Source organism: Budorcas taxicolor, chromosome 24, assembly GCF_023091745.1.
Source record: "Budorcas taxicolor isolate Tak-1 chromosome 24, Takin1.1, whole genome shotgun sequence".
Lineage (NCBI taxonomy): Eukaryota > Metazoa > Chordata > Mammalia > Artiodactyla > Bovidae > Budorcas > Budorcas taxicolor.
The window spans coordinates 36,760,715-36,779,718 of record NC_068933.1 but is presented as its reverse complement, the minus strand read 5'-3'; the positions used below and the strand labels follow the sequence as shown (position 1 = coordinate 36,779,718).

Here is a 19,004-nt window from a genome sequence, read left to right as displayed (position 1 = left end):
GGGCTGCTCCGCGGGGGCTCTTTGCGCCGCGCCGGCGCCCGGACGCGCGGACCCGGTTCCCGCGCGGACCGGACAGCGTCTGCTTCGTCACTTCCTGCCTGCCCGGCGGCTTCCGGAGGGAACGAGGAGCCAGGTCTTTCCCCCTCACCCACCCCGCCCCGCCCCGCACCCCTATCAGGGCGCGACCCGGGGAGACGCGGCGACGGCCCCGCGGCCGCCCTCGGGCGCGTGAGTGCGGCCCGGCTCCCCTCCCCGGCCTCGCGGCGCCAGCCCCTCCCCGCGGCCCCCGGGCTCGGTGGCCCGCGTCCGGCCGCCCCGGCCTCGAGTCCACCTGCGTCCGGCCGCGGTGCGCCCGAGCGCGCGGGGCGAAGGGACGGGGGCTCCCGGGAGCCGTGGCGCCGGCCCGGCGTGCGAGGAGGGCGTGTGCCTTGGCCGACCCGCCCGGGGTCGAGATTCAGCTTGGAAACGCGAAGATTTCCGCCCCCCAGTTCGTGATGTGGGCGTAGGGTTACTTTTCGTATTGACTTAGGAAAGCACGTGCTCTCCAAACTGGCTTTTGCGCTTTCCCTGTCATCGTCAGTGATTCCCTGTCATCGTAAATGATGCGTGGCCGAAGCGACTGAAATGTTTTAAAAGCCGGATGCGCCCAGGATGATGTAGTCTTTGTCAGTTTAAGTGGCTTTGGGGTATAATTTTGTGTGTGTGTAAGGACTTGCAAAAAAAATTCCGGCAAGAGATGTGTAATGAATTTATGCAGGATTTTAGCGTCAGTATTGAAGTAATCAGATTTCAGTGGTTGGCGCAGCCTCGCAAGTAAATGGCCCCTTAACCACGAGGTTGAGGTCTTAACTGTTCATTTTGAGCCAGTTCTCTAGGATCAGCTGACTGCTGATTATAATTCGCACTAGACGCCGTAGAGGTTGTGTCCTTAGTTGATAAGCAGAGATTAGAGCTAACATTTAACATTCTACCCCATAGCAAGTTTTCTCTGCTTCTTTTCGGATCATTCTGTTCAAATTAAACTCACCTCTGTCTAGATGAATAGCATTGTTTGGTCTTTATTTCTAGTAGTAACACGTATTAGCTTATATACATTATGTATACATAATCATGCTCTACAACTGTTCAGTATGATTACACAGTTGGAAAATTAGGAACAGTAATACTGGGCAATGTTGAGTAGTGGTTGTTTGCCAGACTTGTTTCAAATCATCTACACGCTTCATCTCATTTAATCTTTGGGATAACTTTTTGCATAAACATAGGTTACTCTTAAATGCTTGAGTACACGAGTTGGATTTGAATGTGTCCAAATGGTGAATATGTACATTAATTGCTTCTCTTTCTGTTTTTGTAAAGCAAGGGTGTTGGCAATATAAAATAACTGAGTAAATGTGTTTTTCAAGTTGGAAGATGGCTTTTCAATTGCATGAAATTGCAATTAGTCCCTTTATTGGAGTATTCAGTAGTTTCCAAAGCCCTGTGTGTCTTTTTTGTCAAAGTTCCCATTACATGTCATTGTCACTCAATCAACAGGCTGTGCTTGGACGGTCAGAAAAAGTAAATGTTGGAAAGCCTTAATTGCCCCTGGTGAAAGTTCTCCTCTTAACCTGTTTAGTCTCTTAGTGACATTCCTAATTAAGGGGTTAACAAATGACATACAGGAAGGGTGATTTTCCAGTACCAAACCAAGGGAATAAAAAACAGTGGGTTGACTGTTACTTTGTTGATGAGTCTAACTTTCATGGGTACATGAAAGTTAAGAATGTTATGTAACCTATGTTGTAGGGGTTCTTACCTCATTTTTCAGTTTGCCTTTGAATGTCTTAAACATATTCGAGTCCAGTACTTTGTGCATTAAGAAATTTTTGACTGGATTTAATTGAGTAGTTTGGACACCCTTAATCAAGTTTATTCTGGGTCTTCCCTGGCGGTCTAGTGGTTAAGACGGTACTTCCCGTGCAGGGGGCGTGGTTTCCATCGCTGGGCCGGCAAGTTGCACAGGGCAAAACCGAAAAAAAGAAAAGATTATTCTGTTTCCAGGGGCGATGGTGGGATCCAGCAGTGTGCATCCTATGAGAGTAGAAGTGGTTGAAAGGCCTGCCGAGGATGAGGGAAGCGCTCAGAAACGTGTCTTATTTGTGATGAGAGCGTGTTGGACTTGACCCATCTTTGTATAGTGGTCCGCCATCAGTAAGGGGTTGAGAACGCTTTTGCCAGTTGATATTTATAAGAGGTTCCTTCACCCGAAGGCATCCTCTTCCGGGAGGAGATGAGTGGAGGTTTGTCATCAGTGGAAGACTGTAGAAGACAAAGATGCAAGTGTTAATCCTTCCGCCCATCGTGACTAACTGATTCCTGCCACCACATGCATCTTCAGGCACTTCCCTGGGAGATATTTGATGTCTGTGGGCAGGCCCTAGTAGAAGAGGGAAGGAAGGGAAAGAGTGGGAGGAGACAGCACAGGGCTTTATGCACGGGCTTTCATTTGGGCCTCCATAGCCTCTGAAAACCTTTCCAATAATACTGACTGTGTGTGTCTGTAAATCTCTTATATGTTATTTGTGTTCAGAAATAATAGAGAATGTCTCTTTGATGTGCTTCATAAACAGTGGAGCATGAGAGTACAGAACAGGAAAAGTTGTTAACTTCTGTATGTTTGCCATTGTTGGAAGCCGGAGCAGCGGTAACGCCAGCCTTGGCTTCTGTCTGTGAGGCGTTGAAGCGGTGTTGTGTTCCATCCGAGAGGAGAACACCCCTTCCTCCCTCCTTTAGAACTCAGCTGTCACGAGGAGTGAGTGCCCTTTTACGTCCTGCGGTGCTGGGGCTTCTTCTAGGTCCTTCGTGGCCGAATCTCGGCCTGCGGAAGGTGTGCAGTGAATGTGGGTTGACCAGGTATGCTGGAATCCGCTCTCTGTGCCCGCCTCTTGTGGAAGTCCCACTCGCCTCCAGGAGCAGGGAGGGCCACTGCAGGCTCGCCCTCTCCGGGGCCCCAGCTCAGGAGGAGCCCTTGGCATTGAACCCTTTATGGCTTTATATTGTTACAGCAGGAGTGTTTCCCTTTGTTTTGTTTCCCCACCCAAAACACAGGCTGCTCGAGGGCAGGGAATACATGTTCGTACAGGTCTGTGTTTGAGAACCTGCTTGTTCATCCGGTATAACAATCTATACTGAGTAGGTTTACTTTTACCTCGTAAGTGACTAGTAGGTGCCATGGGGGAGCATCAGAAATACTCAAGATGTGGTCCCAGGCCTCAAGTGAGTAGTATCTTACTTGGGCAAACATTGTGTACACGTGTGGAACAGTAGAAGAATTTGGAGTTACATAAAGCAAATAATCGGAGAAGGCGATGGCACCCCACTCCAGTACTCTTGCCTGGAAAATCCCGTGGATGGAGGAGCCTGGTAGGGTGCAGTCCATGGAGTCGCTAAGAGTCGGACACGACTGAGCAACTTCACTTTCAGTTTTCACTTTCATGCATTGGAGAAGGAAATGGCAACCCACTCCAGTGTTCTTGCCTGGAGAACCCCAGGGATGGGGGAGCCTGGTGGGCTGCCATCTATGGGGCTGCACAGAGTCGGACACGACTGATGTGACTTAGTAGCAGCAGCAAAGCAAATGATAATAGCTACTATCAATGGAGTGCTTAGACTGCGCTTTTGCATCTAGATTTATTTGACTCGCAAAACAATCCTGTTATCCTGTTATAGCCCCACTTTTTACATGGAGAAACTGAGGCACAGAGAGATTCAGCCACGTGCCTGAGATCATGATGCAAGCAGTAAGCTAGGGAGACGGGATGTGAACCCCAGGCAGCCTGGCTCTGGAATCAGTGTGGATTCTCCCCGGAGCTTTACTTTATCAAAGATAGGAGAGAGAGCTAGAGCTTGACCCTAGGTTCTCAGCTGTGCACACTCTTTTACAATCTCAAAGTGGCATTCACAGTGGCAGTGACTCAGCTGCAGAAGCAGTGCCAGATTTTCCAGGCAGAAGAGGTTGATAATGAAATGGTTGAGGGGACTCTCTCTTTTGATATGAATGAAAGCACCAAGAAGAGAAACCGAATTTTGCGTTTCAAAGCTGAGTGCGGAGTAAGACTCGCGTAGTAGACTCTTGTTGAATTCTAGGACAGTGATTCACAAGGACAAAGGGCCGTGACTGTTCAGGATACTAATTCAGTGCCTGCTCATGTCAAATAAAACAGTACTGAATGAACTTGTTACTACCATTCTTTTTAAAAACACTTTTAAACCCCTAGGGAATGTAACTTCCCAGGATGGGAGTGTCACGGAAGGCTTCTGGTGCCCATCTGTCCGGTTGCCTGGTCCTTACATGAAATCTTGACCCACTTCTTCAGCTTATCTTGGACAATCGAGCACACTCTTGGGGCCCGGAGGCCTCTTCCAACCAAGTCGTATTTCTCTGGTGGAAAAAAAAAAAGTAAAACAGCACTGTTGGTTTGGTGTGAGACCTGGAGGGAGGTCACTTGGAAGCCTCGTGGACCTGGATGAGGGCCCGCAAACAGAGCCCAGCAAGATAAAGGAAAACGGTATTCTTCGAAAGCCCAGTTTTGTGTCCCTTTAGTTGGGAGACGACAGTGTTATCCTGTGGGTGTTGGGCGCCGACAGAGTCCACTGAACCCACATGACCCCGCCGATAGGGAGCACCGCCATTGGCCCTGGAGTCCGAGAAGGAGGTGCCCTGGAGCAGGCCTGGGCCTGGGCCTGGTTAGCAGCTCTGCAGGTACGTGTTCTGGGGGACACATCGCTTCTGCTGGGGGGTCGGGGGACAGCCTTGTAATTTCAGTAAGAAATGGCACAGTGCTGCTGTCCTTTTAACGTCCGCTCATATTCTGGGATGGCCTGTCAGCGAACGTTCTCGGCCTTGAATGTTCCCCGCAGTTGCGTTCTAATTAAGTATCCAAGGCTACAGCTGGGGCTAAAAGAGTCTACATGGAAGTGGTGTTATCCAGCTGGCACGTTAGCCTCTGTCTTCGTTTTGGCCTCTTCTCTGAACGGGGGATTTTTAGAGAAAGAGACGATGATGCAGTGGTTCATCTGTCTTAAACCTGTCCAGCTGGGGTAATGGTGTCCCTCCTGCCCAGTTTTACGGCTCTCAGGGTGGTAGAGCGGCACCCTGACCAGTATGGCGGTGGTTTAAGCATGAGTGTAGACAGAACGACCCAGGGCTCCTTATACAGTGACAGTCACAGATGCCTCCACCTAATCCAGAGATTAGAGCTCTTTAGAGCCACAGCTGGAGGAGCAGCTGTATTTTAAGTCCCCCTCAGGTGATCCTGGTACCCATCATTGGAAGAACAAGCCCTGTATTTTATAGATGAGAGAATCAGGGCAAAGTTAAATGGCTTGCCTACAGCTGGCTCAGTGGTTTCAAGATTTTATCACCAGATAGTGTGCAATTTCAGAGTTTTATGGCTGGAAGAAATTTTCCAGGGCATCAATTCTGTAACTCACTTTATGGCTCCATATAAATATAAATCACACTTGTTCATACCATTTCCAAGTCAGATATGAACACAGAGAAATAATGTTTTCTCAAAGCCCGTCTTCTGTCCTGGCCAAGGTAAAGATCAAAATGTCAGTCACCAAAATTTCTTTATGATTTTAATGGATACTTTTTGTTAATTTCAGGAACAGCAAGTTATTTGCAGTATTTTTTATTATGTAACCTGTGATGCCCTGTAACATTTTTTTTTGGAAACTATAGAATATTTAAAACTGAAGTGAAAGATTGAAATTTTTTATGAGTTACTTATTGTTCAGTCTTAGCGAGAATTTTCACTGCTTTATTAGAGTTTCTTTTGTTTTGGAAATCTGGTTGATTTTTAACTTTTTTTTTTTTGTTTGTTTGTTTTCTTTTCTTTTCAGGGCATCTTACCTTGGAAGCATCACAGTTTGGCTTCCACGTCTTCTCTGAGCTTAGAGAATCCTTTTCTCACCATGCCGTCAGTAGGGACAAAGAACCAGGTTGGTTCCTTCAAGACGTGTCCCAGTGCTTTGGAACAGCAGCCGTTCCCAGAAGTAAATAATCATGGCAGATGCCTGTGAATAAACCATAGGGCCAAGTGACCGATATAATATTCATGGAAGAATGGTTAAAAAAAAAAAACTGAAGAAAAGGCAAATTTCAAGAAGCAGCCTAATGCCATTTAGGATTTTTGAGCAGCTGAAAGAAGATAGTTCTGCAAATACGAAGTGGCACGACTCATGGGTGTCTTACATGGTCTTTGTTAACCCATTGCTTTAGTTCGTACTGTTTGAGTTATTTTTTCCTCCACTGCTAAAGCCGGTATTCTGCTTACAATCAGAGTTTCCTTCTGTGTGGATAGGAAAGTAGTTGGTATAATAGGGGAAATGGGATCTTATATAGGATGCTGGCCCCAAACATTGACTTTCACCGAAGAATTCCTCGAAGTGCCGGATATCGAGGCATTGCTTCTTCTCAGTGATTGTTCAGAACTCTGTGACTTCAGGTGCATTTCCTTTATTTTCCTCCAGCCTCTGTGTGTGCCTGCTTTTTTCTTGCACAGATTTTTTGAAAAATCCGATGACTGTATTTTTTCAACTTAAGAATTATGTGAATCATAGCTTCACAAAGAGACTTTCCTAGGATCAAGAGTAGAGTAATTGTCATTCTTTTTCAGGATGGCTCTTTTTTTTTTTTTTTTTTTTACTGTTTTTATGTTCTTATTCGGTCTTTTGTTTTCTTCCTCTATTTTCTAGAGGGAAATGAAGCATGATCACTATGTTCTGTTTTTAGTTATGGAGGAGCCCAGATGCAGAATTTACAGGAAATTTACATGTTTTCCCCATTATTGTCCTAACCTTGTTTTAAGCTTCCATCAGACTTCTTTTTAGCAATATTGATGTAAAGGCCACGTTCTTACTCTGCCCTTTCTTTTTTAGGGCGATAGTAAGAATCAGGGATTTCTCCAAACACTGATAAGCCCAAAAAGAGAAAAAGTGAGAGAGGAAGATTTTGGGATTAACGAATGAAGCAGTTGATCATTAAGGTCACTGATGTGTGTGTACACATGGTCAGTGTGAAAATCAGTGTGTGGGTTAGAGCTAAGATGGTTAACAGACATGAGTAAATTGTACTGTTTTCAGCTCCTCTAACTTTTGCCAAGTCAGTTGACCTCATCAATACTTTTTCTCCTCTGGAGACTGTGGAAACCATTGTTCTTAATCAAGTTTTATCGAACAGAGAAACAAAACAAAACAGGTTTTAAAATTTAATAAAGCGAAATTCCTGAAACTGTTTGTCTTTTTTTTTTTCAACATTTCCTTTCACAGAGGCTTCTTTTACCTCACTCCTCCTTTTGCCTTTCTGCCCTACCTAGTTATCGCCTGGTCTCACTTTAGCATTTATTTCTCATCTGTCCAGAATTTCTTGTTTGGTGTCTTTCCGTCCTGCCTTTTTCTATGACTCAGCCTCCCATCGAGAATGCTTTCTGTTCTCTTTAGCCTCATATCCTTGGGCGTACCCCTTTCTAGCCAGCCCCTCCGGCCTTTTCTGGTTATCTCTTGTTGGTCCCCGTTTCCCTCCTTGCCCCGCTCGTTTCTGCCGCCTCCCCTTGGGTGATGACTCCTCCCCCTTGTCTCTTCTGTCTGTAGAGCTCCCTGGTCTGCCATGGGTTTCATCGAGCTCTGATTCCTGCTCAGCACACCGCATTTGTGTTGTTTCCTTCCTATACCTTTTGTATATTTGCTCCATGAGCCTTTTTCTATTTTCCTTGTCCCTGGGTGGCAGGCATTACTAGATGAATTTGTTGTCTGTATTTGCATGGAACCCACGTCCATGCTGTGTATTTCCTGGGTAGCCAGGATGAATCAGTTATTATTAACTTTTCTTGGAACATTGAGCTTCCTGTGTTTTCTGCTTCTAAGAATTAGATTGGTATTCTAGAAGACTAAGCTTACTCCAAAGAGAGGGTAATCATACGATGCTGGCATTTTTAACTTTTTATTCAAGAGTTCTTGCCATTTCAATTCACTGCCTTGCCTTGAAAGAGTAAAGACAGGCATTCAAAGCAGGTTTGGGGGTAGGAGTGGGTGGAAAATGAGAAGAGAAAGGTAAATACCACAAAAGGACACATAGTCAATTTCTAGAACTAGAATGAAGACTAAAACCACAAACCGCAGACACTTCAGATTTATTAGGTAAAAGGTCCCCTTAAAGAATACAAAGTATCAGTAACTGTGAACAAATGTTAATACAAGGTCATTTTTTTTTTAATACTTTCAAGTTCTAAGACTTGAATAACAAAACAAACTTAATATTGTAAATATTTTATTTTGAGAGACTTGATGTCTCCTGAAGTATTAACCTGTGTCATTTTGTAACAGTCTCAAAGTGTCATTAATAACCAACCCTGTTAGCTTCTTGCCTGGGAAAGCATAGAAGTTGTATACGTTTGCCCCTTTGGACTCTGGAGTCCTGATGAAAAGGTAGCTTTTTAGCAAAATATTACGCTGCTTGTCATATTTTTCCTTCATTCTTGCATGTGTTATGACTGGTGCTGTGTGTATAAACTACTGGAAGTACCCTAATGTGAGTGCAGATGCCGCTTTGTTAACCGTAAGAAAGGAAAACCCTGTAAAGCACACAGTGTTAGTTGCACAGTCGTCTCTGACTTTGCGATCCCCTGAACTGTAGCCCAGCAGGCTCCTCTGTCCATGGAATTCTACAGGCAAGAACACCGAAGTGAGTGGCCTTTCCCTTCTCTAGGGGACCTCCCCGACCCAGGGATTGAGTCTGGGTCTCCTACATTGCAGGCAGATTCTTTACTGTCCTAGCCACCAGTGAAGCTCATAAAATGTATCTAAATACTCCTTTCAAGAACCACCCGACTAATGGAGCTGATCATACTAAATCTTCTTTCTGCCAGGGCCTGCCCTCATTCTGCTGGTGGTTGTCAGGTATCTTGGAGCTGATTCTGTCATGTTCACCACTTGTGAGCAGTTAGTAAAAGCAACATCAGAACCACTGTTAGGTACTAAATGTGTGCAGGCATGTCGAGTGCAGCACTGTGGTCTGAGGTTCCAGGGATGGGCAGGGTGTGGGCTCTTCTCTCCAGAAGCTTGTCACTGAGTAGGGAATTGTTGATGAGCGAACGATAGCAACACAGTGGGGCAAATGCAAAAATATATTTACATAAGCAGCTGCCATCACAGGAACAGATTAATTGGGAGAGTCAGAAAGTATAAGTCAGAAACCTCAGAATGTCAGATACAGTGTGTAGGTAATGGGTGTGTGTGTTGTGATTATATAGTCATCGGCAGTCCCTCCCTTATTACCTGTGTGAATCGGACAGCTTCCTTAAAGCTCTCAGACGCAGTGTCTTTCGCTTACAAATAGTGAAAATCGTCTAGTAATCTTGCACGGGTTAAAGGAGGTAATATGTATAAGGGGCCATATGGTTCCTTATGGGCTTCCCAGGTAGCTCTAAAGGATGGTCCCTTACTCAATCATTGTTTAAAATTTGGCGAACACAACACCTGGTAGAGAACATGGGAGATGAGTGTACTCTTAGAGCATAGATAATGCTGCTGCCCAAAACAGCTGGGATTCCCATTTCACATATGCTTTTATAGTTTTTAGGAAAACTTACCTTATTCAAAACCTTATAGTCAATCTCTCTCTTTTTTTTAAACCAGAAGTTTATTTCCCTTAGTCTACCTGCCAGATGTAGTTCTCAATGACAGTTATTTCTTCCCATAAGTCACATCCATTCTCAAATTTAAAATTTGCTCCCTTAAGCGTATGTGATTAAAAATTATGCCATTAGCTTTTAAAGTGTTTAGCTAGAGTGACATCACTGGGATGGGTTCTCGTAACAACTGCCTTCAGAAAAGTTGGAGGAAGACTTACTGGAATGTGTTATAAAATCAGTCTTGGTGTAGTTATAATCTCAATGCCTGAATTTTATGTGAACCTGAATTTAGTTCCTGGATTATATGTATGCTTTTGTTCCTTCAAAAGGTGTTTACATTAACTTCTTTCAACAGAACCAAACTGCACAACCTGCATTTTCTAGTGTAGTAGAAAAAAATTGACGGGCTTCCCTGGTGGCTCAGTGGTAAAGAATCCACCTGCCAGTGCAGGAGACATGGGTTCAATCTCTGGATTGGGATGATCCCCTGGACAAGGAAACGGCAATGTGCTGCAGTTTTCTTGCCTGGGAGATTCCGTGGACAGAGGACCCTGGCAGGCTACAGTGGTGTAGTGAAAGAGTCAGCCTAAACAATGACAACAAGGAAAAATTGGCACAGTGATTTAATATTAGTTTGCTTACGGTTGGATTCATTTCTTCCTAAATTAGCAGGTCTTAAAATACAGATCTGTCTTAGACCATATGATAAATTAGGCTGGGTTAAGTTTTAGCTGGAGACAAATGATTCTTCTGATCTGGGTTGTTTAGCTTTGTTAACAAAAGTCCACTAATATCGTTATATGGCTTATATTTGGGATAATTTTTAAATATCAGTATTGAGATGGAACTACCAGCCCTGAATTTTGATCAAAATATATGTCTCGTCTAAAACATCTACAGTAAAGTTCATTGTTTGCAGTCAAGGGATTTAAATCAGTTTGGTTTGTGTTTTATGGCTGGTGTTAATTTGTATTGACATTCCATTCACAGGTAGGGAAACTGTATTTCCGTAGCAAGTGAGACTGGGTACATTACTACTCCAAAGTTTAGTTTTAAGCTGGCTATGATCAGACAAGTGGCTTTCGCTTGGTATTCTCAGCAGCAGTCCTGTGGGCACGTTAATGTGTTTAATTGCCCTAATGAATGTCTAGTTAGCAGAGGCTTTGGGACCTCGCAGCAGGTTGTGTGGCGTGGGCTGAGGTGCCGATCTTGTCTCTGAGTGCTCTCTGTTCCAGTCTTAGAGAAGTGAAATTTTTTCTGATAATGTTTTTTTTTCTTGAATTTTTGTTATATTACTATTATTGGTAACAATAACAATTGCCCTTGTGGAGCCTCAGTAGGGTCAGGCTCTTGACATACATTGAACTCTTTGCTACCACTCAGATAATTTCTAATAAAATTTGAGGTGATAAAGTGTATTTATGTAGTATATAAACACATTTATATTGATAAATAAGCAAATAAATGTTAGGCCAGTTCTGCAGACCTGTAGGCTTGTTGTGTTACACTTTCCCCACTGTTAAAATGAGGGCAGCGGAGGTGATTGAACCTCCCAAGGTCACACGGATAATAAATGGTGAAACTAGGATTACACTCCAGGTCTGATTAAATTCCACACTTTCCATCACTTTTAAAATGTTTGCCTTTTTAAAATGTACTGCCTTTTAAAATGTTTCCTCTTGAAAAAGTTAAAGTTCAGCTGTTTTATACGTGCATATTACTTTGAACTAAGACGGACTCTATATAAATTCTATGTGAGATGCCTAATTTTTCCCCCAAATAAGGCAACGGTGTTCTTGAGTATGTAGGTTAATGAGGCTCAATGTTAAATGTATCCAGTGCTCAGTGGAGAAACAAAACCAACTATTATAGAAAAGTACAAAGGAGGTGGTGAGAATCACTAGGTTGGTGATTCGATGTATAGTTGGTCTTCCAGACTTTTTGGCATATAGATATGTATATGTGTATTTTTTCAGCAAAAATAGTTTTATACCATGTGCTGTCTCAGTTCAGTTCAGTTCTGTCGCTCAGTTGTGTCCAACTCTTTGCGACCCCATGAGTCGCAGCACGCCAGGCCTCCCTGTCCATCACCAACTCCCGGAGTGCACTCAGACTCATGTCTGTCGAGTCCGTGATGCCATCCAGCCATCTCATCCTCTGTCGTCCCCTTCTCCTCCTGCCCCCAATCCCTCCCAGCATCAGAGTCTTTTCCAGTGAGTCAACTCTTCGCATGAGGCGGCCAAAGTATTGGAGCTTCAGCTTTAGCATCATTCCTTCCAAAGAAATCCCAGGGCTGATCTCCTTCAGAATAGACTGGTTGGATCTCCTTGCAGTCCAAGGGACTCTCAAGAATCTAAAAGGATCAATTCTTCGGTGCTCAGCTTTCTTCACAGTCCAACTCTCACATCCATACATGACCACTGGAAAAACCATAGCCTTGACTAGACGGACCTTTGTTGGCAAAGTAATGTCTCTGCTTTTGAATATGCTATCTAGGTTGGTCATAACTTTTCTTCCAAGGAGCAAGCGTCTTTTAATCTCATGGCTGCAATGACCATCTGCAGTGATTTTGGAGCCCAAAAAATAAAGTCTGACACTGTTTCCCCATCTATTTCCCATGACGTGATGGGACCAGATGCCATGATCTTCATTTTCTGAATGTTGAGCTTTAAGCCAACTTTTTCACTCTCTTTCACTTTCATTAGGAGGCTTTTTAGCTCCTCTTCACTTTCTGCCATAAGGGTGGTGTCATCTGCATATCTGAGGTTATTGATATTTCTCCTGGCAATCTTGATTCCAGCTTGTGCTTTTTCCAGCCCAGCGTTGTGCTGTCTAGTAACTCATCTTTTCATTTATTATATATTGGCCACCATTCCGCAGCATCATGAGTTGATATATCTTCATTAAAATTGTCCTTTTCATTTTTTTAAAACTAATCTTTTTATTTTAGAACAGTTTGGGGTTTATAGACTATTGCAAAGCTAGTACAGAGATTTCCCCTTTCTCCCCTGTCATCAACATCTCACCCTAGTGTGGTGTGTTTGTCATAACTAATAAGCCAATATTGGTACATCGTTATTAGCCAAAGTCCACGCTTCCTCAGACTTCCTTAGTTTTTATCTCTTGTCTTTTTCTGTTCCAGGACCCCATGGACGCCATGCTTGAGTCCTCACGTCTCCTCGGGCTCTTCTTGCCTGGGACAGTCTCCTAGACTTCTCTTGGTTTTTATGACTTGGACAGTCTGCGGGGCACACTGGTCAGATATTGTCGCGTGCCCCTCAGCTGGGATCTGTCTGGCATTTTTCTCCTGGTTCAGCTGGGGTTGTGTGTCTGGGGGAGAGAGACCGCTGGGGCAGAGTGTAGTTTTCATGGCATCGTTTCAAGGCTACTTCCTGTCTGCGTGACTTTAACCTTGGTGTCCTGGCTGAGGGCGTACTTGTCAAGTTCTCCTGTGAACTTCCTCTTTGCCCCTTTTCCATCGGTACTCTTGGGAAGAAGGCAGCCCCCACGTCAGGAGTGCAGGGTCCTGCTCCACCTCCTTGGGGCAGGCCAGGGGATCTCCCCACGGTGTTTGGAATCTTCCGCACAGGGCGTTAGTCTGCTCTCCCAGTTACTCATTTATCCAGTCATTGATTTATATCTTTGCAGACTGATGGATGTTTATGTTGCTGTTATAGTCGGATACAGTACAATCGTATCACTCTAACGGCTCCAACTGTGGCCAATCAGAAGAGCTTTCAGTTGGTTCCTATCTTCCTTGGCTATACCTTTTTTTTTGTAAGAATTTTTTTTGATGTGGATCATTTTTTAAGTCTTTAGTGAATTTGTTACAACGTTGTTTCTGTTTTCTGTTTTGTTTTCTGGTCATAAGGCATGTAGGGTCTTAGCTCCCTGACCAGAGATCGAACCCCAACCCCCTGCATTGAAAGAGTTAGTCTTAACCATGGGACCACCAGGGAAGCCCTCATACCCTGTTGTTGTGAGTTAATATCTCCCTTTTTTCACATAGCTGCTCGGTATTCCATTGTACAAGAATACGATAATATATCTAATCCCCCTTTGGTATTCCATTGTACGAGTATACCATAATATATTTAATCCCCCTTTGATAATTTAGGTATCAGGTTTCTCACCATTGTAAACAACGCTGTGATGAGCAGTCTTCAAAAACTGTACTTACGAAAATGTTGTTCGGTCACCCTGGAGCGGTTGCTGTGTTAAAGGGCCTGCCAGCGTTACTTTTCCAGTGTCCCTGACGTTCTCTTAAGGCTCTCTTAAGCAGATTTCTGAGGAGTGAGCATTTTCACCTGACCCGCGAAAACAGTGGCGTGTTTATCACTGTTGTCGCCTCCCTTTTTGCTCTTTTTTTCATGTGATCAGGGCTGGTAGTGCAGGTGGCACCAGAGGTCCCGAAAGCTGCTTTGAGACTAAGTCTCCATGTCTCTGTCGCCCCAGCCTTATCTGTCAGCTGTGGCCAATCTTGTTTAAAACTTCCATCCACTCCCCTCACCCCCACCACTGTATTATTTGCATTGAATTTATGGATGGAGTGATGAAGGGCAGAAGTTTCCTCTTGCTTTTTCTGTGCCAGACTGAAGCCAAGCCTAACTGCGTTATCATCTTTAAAACTATTTCATTGCAGACAAATACTCATCTTGCTCATCCTTGTGGTCATTGTATGCAGATCCCTGTCTTCTGCTAACCTCATTCAGATTATCTTGCCTGTCTTTTGACAAGATTGCAGACTTTCCCTTTTCTTTTGTGAATAGGCTTTGTTATAATCAGCTTTGTTTTCCTCTCTGTTTGTGGTATTTCTGAATTTTGGCTCACTTCTATCTCCTATTTTCATTCATCGAGGGCCTTTTAAAGAAGCGTCACCCTTCTTCTCATTTCTAAGCAGAAGCTTAAAGGTAAATAAAAAACAACCACAGTTTCGCATTCTTCTCTGGCCAAGTGCATCCAGTTATCCAGGGCTAATGTGTATCGTGGGTTTTAAATTCTGAGGTTTACGTCTGTAGCATTTCACCCACTCTGCCTGTTTTAAACTACCTTTTAAACCCTTCTTGATGCAGTAATGACTCTTCGTTTCCTTAAAATCCTCTTTGCTTTGAAATGGTCTTTTCTTAACTTTGATATCATTGCTGCGTGCCAGCTGCCTGACCTTGATTGCATTTCTTAACTTCTCTTTCTGTTTCCTCATCTGAAAGTGAGGCTCTTCAGTAGCAGCCACCTCACTGGACCGAGTGTTGACTGGACGAGATCTGCTGTAGTGCCTGGTGTGTGATATTGCAGGTATACTCTGTAAGTATTCCCGCCATCTTTTCCTCTCTGGCTATCTGGCATACCTTGCTTTACTTGTCTATGAACGTAAAACTGTTAGCTGCTCATCTGTGACCAACTCTTTGTGACCCCAGGTCTTACAGAACCTGGCAGGACTGCAGCCCGCCAGGCTCCTCTGTCCATGGGATTCTCCAGGCAAGAATACTGGATTGGGTTGCCGTTCCCTTCTCCAGGATCCTTCCCAACCCAAGGATCCAACATGAGTCTCCTGCACTGCAGGCAGATTCTTTACCATCTGAGCCACCTACCATTAATTAGATTAAGAAAAGTGGTTTATCATAAGTAAGTTTTATGCTTCCTTCAAACTGATTTTAAACTTTTTGTCTTGAAATGGTTAAGGACTCACAGGCAGTTGTAAAAATACAGAGAGGGCACAAAGGATACAAAAATATCCTTCACCCAGTTTCCCACAAAGGCAGCTTGTACAAGAGCAACGACAGAAGGGCCTTGGTACAACCCCCAGCGCTCACTTGGATGTCTCGTTTTACAGGCGTGCATTTGTGTGTGTGTAGTTCTGTGCCCTGGTACAACCCACAGACCTTACTCTGTTGTCTCCAGTTTTACACACATGAGTTTGTGTGTATGTAGTTCTGTGTAGTTCCATCACGTGTGAAACTGAAATTCGCTCAGTCATGTCTGACTTTGCAACCTCATGGACTGTACAGTCCATGGAATTCTCCAGGCCAGAATACTGGAGTGGGTAGCCTTTCCCTTCTCCAGGAGATCTTCCCAAACCTGGGGTCGAACTCAGGTCTCCCACATTGCAGGCAGATTCTTTACCAGCTGAGCCACCAGGAAAGCCCAAGCATACTGGAGTGGGCAGCCTGTCCCTTCTCCATCAGACCCATCACGTGTAGATTTCATAACCCGCCGCCACAATCAGGACACAGAACTGATGCATCAACCCAAGGCTTTCTGCTTGCCACTCCTTCATAAGTCTTCCTCTGCCCACCAGCCGTGGGTAACCACTAATCTCCTGTCCGGCTTCATAATTCCGTCATTTTGAGAATATTATATAAATGGAATTATGCAGCACGTGACCTTTTGAGATGAACTTTTTAAAGTCCTCATAATGCCCCTGAGATGCCTTCTCGCTGTTCTGTATATCAGCAGTTTCTTTCGTTCTACTGCCCAGTACTGGTGCGTGGTAAGGATGCATCACAGTTTAACCATTTGTCCTTTGGAAGCACATTTGGGTGGCTTGCTGTTCAGTGCCATTATGATAAAGCTGCTATGAGAATCCACGTGCAGGCGTTTTGTGTGGACCCGAGTTTTCATTTCACAAATGCTTAGGAAAACAGTTCCTTGATCAGACCTTTTTGGGTTGGCTATTGAAAGCATCTTTGCAAATACATGCTAATACCATCCACACTTATATATAAAGGCAATTTAAGTAATATAAAGGCAATTTAAGTAATATACGTTGTCATTGTCCTTTGTTTTAAACTATCTGTATGAATTGTGGCATGCGTCCAAAGTATAGAATCCTGTCTTCTTTGTACTGTAATGTAATGTGTACTAAATAAATATTTCATTTGACTAACGAATCCCCTTTCATATTTTATTAACATGTTTTCTCGGGTATATTATTGTTCTCAGATACTAAATTTGAGTGGGAGAGATGTTTCATATAATGGTTTCTCTAGGTTTCAATTTTCTGTGATGTGGTAAGATCAATTTTTAAAAATACCTCTAGATTAGCACAAAAAATCAGCAAGTCCATCATTGACTAATGTCTGGCAACATTTCAGATAATCGGTAGGTCCGTGCTGATGCTTTTTGCTTTCCAACATCATGTTTGGGGTTCTAAGATGTTTCATAAAATCATTGCCTCCAAGGTTTATAATAAATGATGAGTCATTCAGATGAAGCTACAAATACTCTTTCGACATGCGAAGGGCTTCTATTGATGGTAGCCATGGATTTAAGTAACTTTATTAACACATTTGGTATATTGTCACCCTGCTTACTTAACTTATATGCAGAGTACATCATGAGAAACACTGGGCTGGAAGAAGCACAAGCTGGAATCAAGATTGCCAGGAGAAATATCAATAACCTCAGATATGCAGACGACACCACCCTTATGGCAGAAAGTGAAGAGTAACTAAAAAGCCTCTTGATGAAAGTGAAAGAGGAGAGTGAAAAAGTTGGCTTAAAGCTCAACATTCAGAAAACTAAGATCATGGCATCCAGTCTCATCACTTCATGGGAAAATAGATGGGGAAACAGTAGAAACAGTGTCAGACTTTGTTTTTTGGGGCTCCAAAATCACTGCAGATGGTGACTGCAGCCATGAAATTAAAAGACGCTTACTCCTTGGAAGGAAAGTTATGACCAACCTAGATAGCATATTCAAAAGCAGAGACATTACTTTGCCAACAAAGGTCCGTCTAGTCAAGGCTATGGTTTTTCCAGTGGTCATGTATGGATGTGAGAGTTGGACTGTGAAGAAAGCTGAGCACTGAAGAATTGATGCTTTTGAACTGTGGTGTTGGAGAAGACTCTTGAGAGTCCCTTGGACTGCAAGGAGATCCAACCAGTCCATTCTGAAGGAGATCAGCCCTGGGTGTTCATTGGAGGGGCTGATGTTGAAGCTGAATCACTCCAATACTTTGGCCACCTCATGCGAACATTTGACTCTTTAGAAAAGACTCTGATGCTGGGAGGGATTGGGGGCAGGAAGAGAAAGGGACGACAGAGGACGAGATGGCTGGATGGCATCACCAACTCGATGAACGTGAGTTTGAGTGAACTCCGGGCGCTGGTGATGGACAGGGAGGCCTGGCGTGCTGCGATTCATGGGGTCACAGAGTCGGACACGACTGAGCAACTAAACTGAATAATTTGGGCCTCAGAAGTCCACATAAAGATGATGTGAATTATAGACATTGGACAGAATCAACTGATTTGATCATTTTTGGCTTTCCCAAATACAACTATCTTCTAGCCTTAAAGTAACTAATAAAAAGTTCTTTGTAAAAAAAAAAAAGGAAGAAAAGAAAGAGAATGAAATGTAGAAAACAGTGATTCTTAACTCTGTTTGAATTATCTCATTAGCTTTAAGAATGAAACAAGAACCTACAGCCAGGCCAATTAAGTTAGAATCATTGAAAGTGCCACCCAGGCACTGGTATTTTTAAAACACGCTTCCAGGTACTTCTGATGTTTAGCCAAGGTTGAGAACCCCTGAACCAACAAACAGCAGTGTCTCTGCTCTTGTGTCTTTGCTTTAGAATGGGCTAGTGTTTCTGCTTTCTGCACGCATCTCCCACGTATTAAGACTGGTGGATTCTGCGTCCCTTTTATTTATGGCTCTGCCGAGATGGATATTTTCCTAAGGGGGGAAAAAAATCACACCTGTGGACTGTGGACACATTTAATCTACACAACACAGCTTTCATAAGTATAACAGAAGAATGCCTGTGACGGTGAATCAAGTACCAAAACGGTGAGAAACTCAGAATCACTGAAAAGTCTAAAGGAAGTTAGATTTGGTCCAAGGCATCCCGTGGGTGGAAACCTTTTGGGGACATCAGAATAGGTTTAGAAAACCTGCCTAAAGTGTCGGGGTGAGAGATCCTGTTTATAGATGCTGTGGTCAATTTTATTAGTTTCTTTTCTTTTAAGAATGTATTGCTTTGCAAAATCAGTATTTGCTTGCAACAAGCGAGAGTGTGCAGGGATGAGCAGCAACGTCCATTCCTCCCCACCGTGTTCACAGGTGTGAATTCTTCTGCACCTTTTCCTACATCGAAGAAAGTATGTTTAATGACATAAGATTTGTTAGGGTTTTTTTTTTTTTTTTTTGCTTTTCAAGTAGGATCATCAGTTCAGTCGCTCAGATGTGTCCGACTCTTTGCAACCCCATGAACTGCAGCACGCCAGGCCTCCCTGTCCATCACCAACTCCTGGAGTTCACTCAAACTCACGTCCATCGAGTCAGTGATGCCATCTAGCCATCTCGTCCTCTGTCATCCCCTTCTC

At 43.8% G+C, this 19,004-nt stretch overlaps 1 protein-coding gene across 1 annotated transcript in view; it reads left to right on the top strand.

Annotated features, from left to right (window-relative positions):
• Position 1: 1 nt before the first annotated feature.
• SLC20A2 (solute carrier family 20 member 2) overlaps positions 2-19,004 on the top strand; it is a 110,443-nt gene continuing 91,440 nt past the window's right edge. Inside the window, exon 1 of the mRNA XM_052661409.1 lies at positions 2-133. The gene's annotated coding sequence lies outside the window, so the exon portion shown is untranslated. The remainder of the gene's footprint in view (positions 134-19,004) is intronic.